This window comes from Cupressus sempervirens, chromosome 6, assembly GCF_028749045.1.
Source record: "Cupressus sempervirens isolate cs-2001-9-10 chromosome 6, ASM2874904v1, whole genome shotgun sequence".
NCBI lineage: Eukaryota > Viridiplantae > Streptophyta > Pinopsida > Cupressales > Cupressaceae > Cupressus > Cupressus sempervirens.
In genome coordinates, this window is record NC_143123.1 from 383835526 (window position 1) to 383848180 (window position 12655).

Consider the following 12655-nt stretch of genomic DNA (forward strand, 5'->3'; position numbering starts at 1 on the left):
TCTATTCTGTGTCTGTCGGTGTACATCTTCTATTGATTTTGTGCCTATTGTAGGTTTTCCTTCAAGCATCTCAGTATATCTTGTCCCTCCTGAAGCTAGTCCTTCGCCCTTGGTGCGTGACTGTCACCCAGAATTGTGTCGATGAAAGAGAGGGGTTCGTACTCGTACAGAGCTTTGAATGGTCCCATTCCAATGGACATGTGGTATGTGGTATTGTAGTAATATTCTCCTAGATGTAACCATTTGACCCATGCTCATTGTTGTGTTGAGATGTAGTTCCGAAGGTAACCTTCGAGCCATTTGTTCACAATCTCCGTTTGTCCGTTTGTCTGCGGGTGGTAACTAGTAGTTGGTGATAATTTTCTCCCTACCATTTGAAATAGTTCTATCTAGAAGATATTGATGAATCGCCCATCTCGATCATTGACAATGTTTCGGGGTAACCTGTGCAAATGAAAGACTTCTCTAAAAAATAGATCGACAACTTGTGCGTCCTGAAGGTTGGAGGGGATGGTGAAGAAATGTGCATTCTTTGTCAGTCTGTCAACCACCACGAAAATAAAATCCTTCCTGTGCACCTTGGGAAGCCCTGTTATGAAATCCATTGATATACTTTCCCACTTATGTTTTGGAATCAGCAGAGGTTGTAGCAGCTCGACAGGTAGAGTATGTTGGGACTTGTTTTGCTGGTAGACCGTACACTCTCTTACATATTGCAACACGTCCCCTTTAAGTCCTTTTTGTGAAAACCTCTCCTGAAGACTTCTGTAAGTTTTGAGGAAACCTGGGTGTCCTGCTAGGGGTGAGTTCTGTACTTCCTTCAAAATTTTTTGCTTCAATTTAGATTCTAACACCAAATATATCCGATTTTTATAGTAGATGATGTCATCCACCACTCTGTATTGATCATCTTGGGTGTGGCCATCCATTAGCGCATAGGCAAATGTGCCTTTCAATCAGCTGAAATCTGGTCTAGTGAGCAGATGGCAGGTTTCTTGGACAAGGCATCTGCGACTACATTGTTCTTCCCTTTCAAATATTCAATGTCAAAATCAAAACCTGAACCTTGCTTACCCAATTTCGTTGCCTTTCGTTCAAGTCCCGTTGCTCCAAAAAATATCTCAAACTATTATGATCCATACGAACGACAAGCTTGACACCTACCAGATATTGCTGGAACTTGGTTAGTGCATGTACGATGGCCAACATTTCTTTGTTGTAGATGGATTATAGGCATTCTGTTGGTGTAAGCTTCCTGCTCTCATAAGCTATGGGGTGTCTATCTTGCATCAGTACCATTCCAATGCCTTCTCTGGACGCGTCGCACTCCAAAATGAACGGTCCAGTGAAATCAGGTAATGCAAGTACGGGATAAGTGCTCATGGCCTCTTTCAACTTATCAAAGGTGAGTTGTGTCTTTTCATTCCACTGAAAAGACCCCTTCTTTGTCAGATCCGTTAAGGGTGCGCTGAGCTGAGAGAATCCTTTAATGAACCTCCGGTAATAACTGCACAGTCCGAATAAATCCTTGCAAATTCGTGAGTTATTTTGGGGGAGGCCAATCAAGGATAGCCTGAATCTTCTCCTGATGCACTTGAACTCCGTATTTACTGACAACATGCCCTACATACAATATTTTTGTCATACCGAATTCACACTTGGATTGTTTGGTGAACAAAGACTATTCCTCCATGATAACTAGGACTTCATTCAGATGCTTCAAGTACTCTTGCCATGTCCTTCTATAAATAAGATTATCAAAAAACACCAATAAGTACTTACGCAATTTTTTGTTGAAGATGCGATTCATGCATGATTGGAATGTAGCAGGTGCATTGGTCAATCCGAACAGTATGACCAAAAACTCATAAGGTCCATAGTGACAACGGAAGGCTGCCTTCTCTATATCTTCCTCCCTCATGCGGATCTGCTAATATCCAGAACAAAGATCTATATTTGAAAAATAGATCGCGTCATGCAATTCATCTAGCAACTCATCTATCCTTGGAATGAGGTAATCTATTCTTTATTGTTTTTTTGTTCAACGTACAGTAGTTCACACACATGCACATGGTCTCGTCCTTCTTTTTGACCAATACCATAGATGATGTGAAAGGGCTAGAACTAGGACGGATCCATCCTTTCTCTAGCAATTCTTGAATCGTCTTTTCGATCTCATCTTTGAATTTCTTGGGGTGGCAATATGGTGTGGTTATGATTGGGTTGGCTCTTGCTTCCAACTCAATAGTATGTTCAAATCCTCAATGAAGCGGTATGCTAGGAGGAATGTCAATGAAAACTTTATCATGTTTACTTAAAATATCCTAGAGTTCATCATCCTATGGCGGTGTTCGTTTTCATTTTATAGGTTCCATCGAGATAAAACAATGTACAGCCCACGCAATGTCATCACGTCGAAAAATTGCCTCCATATGATGCGTTGAAACTTCTTTCGGACCCTCATTTGCCATTCCGCATAGAACAACTTTTTTTCAATCGAAAACAAAAATGAAATCCATCCGTTTGATACTCTGAGTGTATTCATCAAGTGTCTCCATCCACTGTATGCCCAAAATAACCTCCATGTCATCAAGGTCCACTATGAAGAAATCCTCGGTTACTATGTGATTCGCCATTGTGATGCTTAGTTGAGGAACAAGGTTTGTGTAGGGCAGAAGAGTCCCTTCGGCAACCTTGACTTGAAATCCTGCGTGTGTCTCCATAGGTAGACCCCTTCGCTTCACCAGAGACAAGTTTATGAAATTTAGAGTAGCTTCGCTATCCAACATCACCGTAACCTGTTGTCGTTGAAGGGTTCCCTGTACATGAAAAATTGTGCACCTCGAGCTACCGGCTAGGGCAATGGTTCCTCCGCACCGTACCAAAGCCGCAACTCTTTCCCTACGGTTTAAATTGACCATGCTGGTGCCGTCGTGAGGTTAGTTGTCTTCGACAGGCATTTCTTCCTATTCGTCCTCATCCTCGGACACGACCTCAATGTATGGATCTTCCCTTTTCCGAGGCATCTGTGGCTAGGCTCCCAAGGTCCTTTGCAATTGAAACACAGTTTCTTCCGTCGGAGTTCATGTCTAGTAGCTTCGTCCAACGATAGCTTCTTGGGCGGAGGTTAATTTTCCCTCGAAAATGCCAACGGTTTGGCATGTGAGTAACTTTGAGAGGATGGCACAGATGATGATGCCATACTCCGTGCCTTAATGATAGCCTCCGATAGGGTGGCAAGGTACCCCTTAACCCAACCTTTCAGAGGTTCTGTTAGTCCATCCATGAAGAGTACTACCTGTCTTCTTTTGAAAATGTTTGTGACCAAAACAAAAAGTTCCTGAAATTCCGTAATGTACTGATCAACTGATCCAGTTTGTCTTAGTTGTGCCAAATCTTTGAAATTGAGTTCTGGATCTTTACCATTAAATTGCTCTATCAATCTCTCTGTGAATTCCGCATAAGTATTTATTTGATCATTCCCTAATGTGATGGTGTCGTGATGCCACCATTCATGCGCAACTCCCTCCAAGTGCAGTGCCGCAAATTTGATTGCTTCTTCTTTTGGCATAGGATTCAGCTAGAAGTAAGTATCGGCCTTCATTACCCATGCTTGCACAGATATGGAATTGGATCCATCAAATGGAGATAGGTTTACTTTAATCAACTTTCTTTTGAGATCATCGTTAAAATATCCTTTGTTTCCGCCTCCCGAATATCTCATTCTCAGATCCGCGTAATCTTTGTAGGATATATCTTCCTCAAGATTTGCATTTTTCCAGTATTCTCTCTGTTGTCCTTACATCTCTTTGAAGGTTGGTTGTTTCCCTCCGTGTTGTGCCTCCATCCGTGGAGGAAAAGCCGGCATGGAAGGTCGAGAGCGTGCTAGATGAGGGCTTGATTTACTTGACACCGAGTCTGCGCTATGACCATTTTATTCTCTAGATATTTTATTGTCCCCCAACTTCTTGAGAGTTTCTTCCATGAGTCGTTGAGTATTAGTGATCTGTGCTTGATTCCTGACAAGTTTCCTCAGTAGTGCCATAAGTTCGGCAGCCATTCCATCAGTGGAATGTGTCCTTCTCTTTCGACTAGAAACTCTCATTCACTATCCACAAGCTGGCAGTATTGAAGCGCTCTGATAGCACTGTAATGTTCCTAAATACATTCAACTCCAAATAGGTGAACGCTGTAACGTGATGGACAAACAAAGTGATGTACGGCGAGGTCAGAATGGCATCCAGACTGTGTGTTTCCATATGGTTGAGTGCTTGGAGACTATACTGTGTCCTTTGCTAGCCGTATGATGGTGTATGGGGAGATTGTACCATTGAGAGAGCAATTGATGGCCATACGACATGTAAGGTGAGCAGTACAGTGGTTGGGATATGACCGTACGGAAGGCAGGGTGAGTCATATGGTGGTTGTGAGATGGCCATACGGTTTGCCTAAAGTAGGTTGTATGGTCTTAGGAGGCTTGGCCGTATGGTCTAGCAGGAGAGGCCGTATGATATAAGGCCGTACAAAGCTCAGACAGGAGGTTGAAATGGTATGTGCCCTGAGTATTATGAGTCGCGGAGGGGGTATGGGGCAGAATTGATTTAGACCTATACTAAATGATTAATCACAAATATATCAGATAATACCAACAAGAACGAAGATGTTGAATAGAAATAACCTTCAATCAATAATTGCCAAAAGATGGTGCTCCGATTTGCCAGATTCGAGCGAAATGTTATAGGCGATGGAATAGGGTGAGGGATGAATCCCACTGAAACTGCAAGAGCCAAATAGGGAAGGTCTTTCACTTCTGAAATGACGTACAACAGAGAATCCCAACAGGAATCTATAGTACAAAGAAAATAATCCCAAAAGCATGCATAAAGACAACCTACACGCCATGCTTAAATACACGTTGAGGAAAACTTTTCGAGGGTGTACAAAGATAGCCAATGACGACACAAACTACGGAAACAAAATAATAATGGGTCCGAGATACATAAAATCAATCGTCCCATTACAATAGTTTGATAAATGATTTATTTAATAACGGGAACATTACATATTGCTACTGCTATCAATGCTATTTTGCATACATTCTTCTCTCTCTTCTGCTTCCTCATGTTCTTGAATACATTTTAATATTGATGAATTTGGCATAGGTGCACAATTTTTTTTCGGACATTTCTTGACTCCTCTTCCAAGGTATCCACACAAATGGTCCACCATATGAAAGTATGAACTATTCCTTTCTACATCACAACCCTAACATTTCCAATGGAAAGCCCCACCTCTTGGAAGAGGATGTACAATATCCACATATTTCCACAAAGGAGAATCAAAATGGGTTTTATTCTTTGTTGGGTATTTCCTACTGAGGAAGAGAGATCCCCTTGTAGATACTTTTCCTATCGCAAGAAATTGTATGCATATTGAGAATACAATTTTATGGAAAAAAATGGCTAGATATTACTGGCAATGATAAAAATAAAAATCCAAAAAAATAAAATTGAACAAGGACTTACCTCTCCAACTCATTGTGACCTTGCAAAAGTGTAGGAATGAGGCACAAGCAACTCAAGATAGCTCGCAAACCAATCTTCGATCTCCTCCTCGTACAACCAAACTCTTGCTCAACCACCTATTTGCTCTTGCTTAAGACAAAATAACGTACTTGCACATCACAAATGAGAGTAGAAGCCAACATAAGCCTTTCACTTACACTTTTTAGGGTTATGGATGTGAAAACATTATAAAACTTGTAAAATAAGTCACTTTTTGGTTGTCTGTGGGGCCCAATTTGCCTAGTTTAACTTTGGTTCGATTACACTAGCCTAGTTTGCCCGGGTCCATCCATCAGAGCACCAGGTTCGAACTGGGGTCCCAAAAGTCGAACCCTGTCTGTACCAGCGAGTGAACTGTACCCAGGCCTGGTACCAGTTTGTACCCAGGCATGGTCTTGAGCGGATAGGAGCATACAAGGGTAACCAAGTTATAGATCATTTTGGGTTGTCCTAGGGGCATCTTCTAGTATCTTTATATTATAAGAAACTTTGTTGACTCTTTCCAAAACTTTTAGTTTTGGCTGTATGACCTTTCATCAAGTAGTTGGCCATCAACTGTCTGAAATCTGATTTGTCAGTCGTGAATTTGTGTTTAATGGATAATCGATTGTGTGCTTCCGTGAATTTTCGTTTGATAGCATCAAATATTGGTTATGCAATCTTGCAGACGGATAGAGAGGGGAACACAATGATAAGTATTCAAAAACAATGTTGAAGAAATCAATGATATTAAGTCTGATATAGGAATCATATAGTGATTGCAAAGAAAAATAACTATTGCAGAGTATTTGCTATGAAGTCTGAATTATAAAACCTATAGCTGCTGAAGAGTATTTGCTGCTATTATAGATCAGAAAAATATTCACAGATTCACCAGGCACTACATAACCAGAATTTGCCCAATTATATGAATATCTATGGACCCTTCACTAGATAGTTGATATAAGCACAGATAAAAAGTCATGCTATGTAGATTGATGCCTCCAGGCCAAATGAATATGCTGCCCATGAGAAAACTGTCAAACATTAAACATTGCCAACATACCACTTGATAAATACCCATGGTTTGCAGCAGTAGCTCATGCTATCATAAGAGTATGAAGGTTCAAGCCACAATACACAGCAGCAAGAGAATTCAGATACAGCTGCAATGAGTAATATCCTTCAGCACAGGAAAAGGCCTCATTTGGTTTGATCACTTTCACAACTGAAGATACATAGGGCGATACTCAACTATATTCATCACTTCGAAGCAAACTGCTCTGGCTATCTTACTTTGTATTGAGCTGTTTCTTTCCATTTCACTTCTCCTTTCCACACATTTAGGGAATATGCCTCTACCTAGTATAATAGACATTCGTTGGCAACCAATGTAATGACCCTAGTCCTAAGATCAAATTTAATAAATAATATTAAAGATAATAGTAAATAAATAAATGAACAAATAGTAATAATAAAAAAAAATAATAAAAATATTTATTGTTATGCTATACCAAATTGATAAATACTATTCTCTATTAATATTGTTACTTAAAATAATAATAGAAAGATATATATAAAATGGGTAAGGAATTAGTAAATTTAAATTCAAGAATTAAACTTATATATGAAAAATAAATATTGAAATAATTATTATATGAATAGAATAAATGAAATAACTATAAACTTTAGTCCATTTTATAAATAACAAATATAAAATATAAAATAATACCAAATGAAAAGTCACGGGCAAACTAAGAGGCATGTCCGTCACATTATTAAGGTATTAATAGACGAGTCTTTGAATGGAAGAAGGGGGCATCGAATGGAAAAGGAAGCATGATATGAAGGTCTTATAATATAAGACTTCATACCAAACGATTAATTCCAGAAATGGGTGATACTGCAGCCAATGCAAGAACTATTAACGCTCTGTCAGGATAATAGGTAGTCATCGAATATGGAAGGTCATAGATAAATTAAACAGTGATATAAGAAATAAAAGGAGTTTGCAATAATAAGTTTAACACGTTGGAATGAATAGAAATAAGCAGGATACATAGTAGCATTTAAACAATCCATCTTGGAGAGAAATGATGAGCATATTTTCAAGAGCACTGCCAACAGTAAATGGTCTGCACCAGGTAATAGACAAGGAATATAAATTCAACGGGTGATAAAGAAGCACTTACACCAATAGAAAGATTTATTAAAAGAATCGAATGTAATCTCCAGGACTGAGAAGTCTGCAGTCATATGCATGTAGACTGGGACATCCAATCACCATTTTCATATTCATAATGGCATCATAAACAATCTTGGCAAATATCAGAGATAACTGATCAGGCAAACCATGACCAAGGTATTATCTATCACATGTATTGATGAACTAAGGGAAGCTCTATGTAAGGCACGTCATAACTGATCCTTTGATAGGAAGCATCAAAAAATGGGAACTAAAATCATATGTAAAATATTATAGGTAAGACTATGGGTTATTCAAGATAATCAATAATGCTAATCTTGTATTACAGGAACAGAGATGAAAGATTTTTATTAACAAATGATCAATTATACCAAGAATGACCTATGAATAAAAGAGTTATTATAACTACCACACCAATATAATGGGTGCAACATTGTTATAACAATATGGAGAATCATTCGAATAAGATGAGAGCAGATATAAAGAAGTGAAATATTGGAATATTTATATATCGAAACATATGAGCACATATGGACATATTTAATGCTAAAAAAGGGGGTCATAGATGATTATTATAAATGGGAACAAATCTTATAGAAAATAAAAGTTACTGTCAATCACAGTAGATAACAAATGATATTTCTTTCAATTAAGAGCATTAGTAAGATAGACTATATAGAGAGAGGATGGTAATCTTTCCATAGATTGCAATAACAGAAATCTAAAGATGACCTCAGCATTTTCCTAATTCAGAAAAATATTGATAGTCATTTCTAAGGGCACACTATTAACATGTTCGGAAATTTCAGAGAAATGGGACAGATTCCGTAGGGGACATTACAACCAAGGAGGCCATGACTGAGTTTGAAGAGGCAGCAGCCAGGTGAAATGTGCAAAATGAAACCTTAGCTTTGCTCTTCCATCACCATAAGCCTCACAGATAATTGCCTGATAGGGTGCGCTGTGATTCCTCAAGGATAAATGCCAAACCCTTCACCAAATTTGTATTTGCAAAACTTAAAGATTGCATGGAGCTCTATGCTCAGATCTGCAAGTAATTAGCCCTGAAATCCACCTATGAACTGAAATATGGAGCATGTCTATGGATTCTGAAGTGAATCCATCCAGTTTGGTGATATGGTTTTCATGCACACGCCAAAAACACTAGGGTTTCTTTCTAGAGTTAGGAGAATTCAATCATATGCTCAAAGATATTTGTGATAAAATTTAATAATGAATAATGGATCCCTAAATTCATCAACATCCCTCTTTGATGGCTCCTTTGTTTTCCTCCATCAAGTTTGCACCTCTATTTTAATATTTTATCCCAAGCTCCATCAAGCCGCTCAATATAATTAAATTACCCAACCGTCTTTTAACAAGCTATCCAATAACTTAACAAGAGATGCAATGCATCAAAGTTCCTGCCAATTATTGGAAAAGAAGGAAAATGGAGATTTATAGGTAGAAAGGAAGGATATGAAGAGAGAGCTAAAAAAGAGAATGATAGGTTATTATATGGATAATTAATGGTAGAATGATAGAGAGAGTTGAAGGGAATTTAAAAAATATTAATAATTATATTATTTTAAGAAATATATAAATAACAGTAGAAATTATATTATATGAATGAACTAGTCATTTCTACTAATTCAGTTATAAGTTGAAATATTTGTTTTAAAAAAATAAATTGTTGATTACTTAATTCAAACTACCAAAATATCTAATTAGTTTGAGGGGTAGTATTAACTTTACAATTTGTAAAATGGTATAAAAGAAATTAGAATAAGATTGTAAAATAGTAGCTAGTAAAATATAGTGTAAACTTAAAGAAACAACATTCTACAAATGACAAAAATAAACATCAATATAAAACTAATCAATATATTTAAAATAAGAAAATAAAACATTTAACTCTATATTTAGAAAAATAGATAGTGATAATTAATATTGATTAGACATTTATTTATCACGTAGATGATAAAAATGATTATTTTTTTGAAAAGTTAATCCACTTGTCACAAATGTGGAAAAGGTAAAGTTGTAATTAATCCATTCATTAATGCATGATAGACTTGTTAGAAAACATTATTTTGTATTTTCTTACAAATGACAAAAATAAACATCAGTGGAAAACTTGAAAAGTTAATCCACTTGTCACAAATGTGGAAAAGATAAAATTGTAATTAATGCATTCATTAATGCATGATAGACTCGTTAGAAAATATTTGTATTTTTGTTTGAGAAAATTGAATTTTCTCCTTACCAAAAATAGTATGGTCCAATAGAATGAATGAAAAATGTGATTTAGAAAATAATGAAAAATTAGAAAAAAATATAAACATTTGAAGTTTCTTTTAATCTTTTAAATCCTATGAATTGATTGGTCAATTGAATTGAAAAATTGAATTGAATGATTCCAATACTTTCCTGTCAAAGGTAGGAACTAATAATATTTAACTTAGATGCTCATCAAATGATATGAAGGGTTCGCCTTTTAATGAAATATGAGCTGAATTATAATTTATGCCTTGGTTTAATTTCATACTTAATTGATAACATAATTACCTTGTAATTTATTGTTTTCTCTAGCCTCTGGGAATAATAAAGGCTAGCACAATTTGTTCATGTTTGTGTGTTAGGCGAAAGAAGAACATGACGTTCTTGTATTGAATGAATGTTTTTTATTTACTTTCAACCATGGGAGACTATCTACATTTTCAATGTTCGTTGGATTATCTTCATGTTGATCGTCCAAAAATGCTTGATATTATAAATTTAGAAGAGAGCTAAGTCACAAGGTTTGAGTTCGAGTTCGAGTTCGACAACTATAAAATTTGGATGAAGTTTGACAATGACAAAAATATGGCATTAAATTCGCTTTATATAATGTTTTAAAAATATAAGTATATCTAGTATTTTGTTTTTATTTTTTCCTCCACTCAAAATATTAAAAATAATGCTAGTTTTCATTTTAAAAACATTAAACTTTTAATACAAAATAAGATCACTAATCTATATCTTTTAAAACATAAAATGGAAATATATTAAATTTTTTGTTTTAACTTTATAAAACAAAGTAATACATAATAAATATTAAAAACCATGGTACTTTATAAACAAAACAAAATAACATAATACTTTCTATGGTACTTTACAAACCATGGTAATACATTATAAAATATAAAAAAGTAATACTTTTTTTTTAACAAACCCTATAAACAAAAATATAATAACATAATACTTTGATGGCCTCCCTCCGTTCCATTCTTGGCGTGGCAATATGAGAAACCATGGTCGTAGGGATGACAACAAATAACTGTGTAGAAGAAACAAACACCTTCCAAACATTGTTGTTTCGTTGAGCCAAGGGATCTTCACAGTCAAGAAACCATAGTTGCAGTGAAGACATCATGGCACAACAACAAACAACTTTGTTAGAATAAACAAATGACTTAAAAAGATTTCTGTTTTATTGAGTCAAGGGAATTATTTACAAAGAAAACTAGCAGAAGACCTTAAAACACAATCAATAAAATATTTTATAAGAAAAGAAAATGCTACTTTTTTGCTGTGCGAATTTTAGCCAAATTTATACAAATTTTCTTAAAAATTTATATGTTCGCCTATTTTCGAACTTGAAGTCGAAAATCCGGCGAACCTTGTGACATAGGCAGAAAGGTTGAAGAGCACAGGACTATACTAAGAGGGGAAGGCGGGTGGACAAATCAATATGGCTACCAATTTTAAAAAAAAAAATTTGATCGGATGTAATGGATATATCTTATAAATCTTATGCAATAACAGATGCATGTAAAAAACACAAAGGAATCTGAAATTTATGTGGGGACCCTAATGGGAGAAAATTGCAGAAAATTGATGCTTTTATATGTTTAATTCTTTACAAATATTTGTAGGCACCAACCTACTAGTGGCACTGACTCCTAAGAGATACTAATTCCTTCACTGTGTAGGCACCAATACCTAAATGTGAAGTACCAATTTCACAAAGATGAAGGACCTTCTCACCAAAATAATGCACCAACAATAACATTGAACTATGAATCACCAACTTCATGAAAAAAAGCTCAAAAGAATGATATTGTGTTCCATGGAGATGCCTATTTTTGCAATGAATTGATAAAACTTCAGTGCATGTAGGTGTTAATATTGCTTTTCTTTGCATTGTTAGCTCCTTGGGATTTTGCAAAAGTACTTGTCTTACTTTTCCTATTTCTCTTGTTTGTGATTCTTAGACCCTTCCTAAAGAAGATGATGAAGAGGGTGTGATTATTGGCTGTGAGCCTGTTCGTGATAAAGTAGAACCTGCCGATGTTTGGGAAAAGTTGGACGATCATTATCCACGTCCTACTAATTATTTAGCTCTCGCTGCTTGTTGGCCTTCTCTTTTGTTTGTTCAAATTTCTTTGTTAAATTGGCTTCTGTTGACCTTGGGGCATGATGTTTGGCACACTCATGTTTTGTGGATGTGTAATATTAATCTTCATACATGTAATTTAAGATAGTTATTACACACAATTACATCTGTATTAATTTAATTCTATGTTTCGTTTAGCTTCTCTCAACCATGTCAGCATGTTAAGAATACCCACTTTATTTTACATGATTTATTTGATAAATCATTATAGGAAGTTTCCCAATAGTTAGGTATCAATTCTAGGAGATTTACAGAGATAAAAAGAAACTTTTCTGAAGTATTCTGATGTTTGGAGACATCCCCACATGGGAGACAACTATAAGGTTCAGTTTATGAGTCATTTGGTAACTTCGCTAGTTGTGGGTTTGTATGGATAGATGAGAGGAAGTTGTTAATGAAAATTTTTATGGTATACTGTCAAACACTCTATCTCACACTGACACTATTTTATTTATAGTAAATTTATCT

The 12655-nt window shown here is 35.9% G+C and overlaps 1 protein-coding gene across 1 annotated transcript in view; it reads left to right on the plus strand.

Moving 5' to 3' along the window:
- LOC149552665 (FAD-linked oxidases family protein) overlaps window positions 1-12655 on the plus strand; it is a 288354-nt gene that overhangs the window by 142174 nt on the left and 133525 nt on the right. The gene's annotated exons all lie outside the window — the stretch shown is intronic.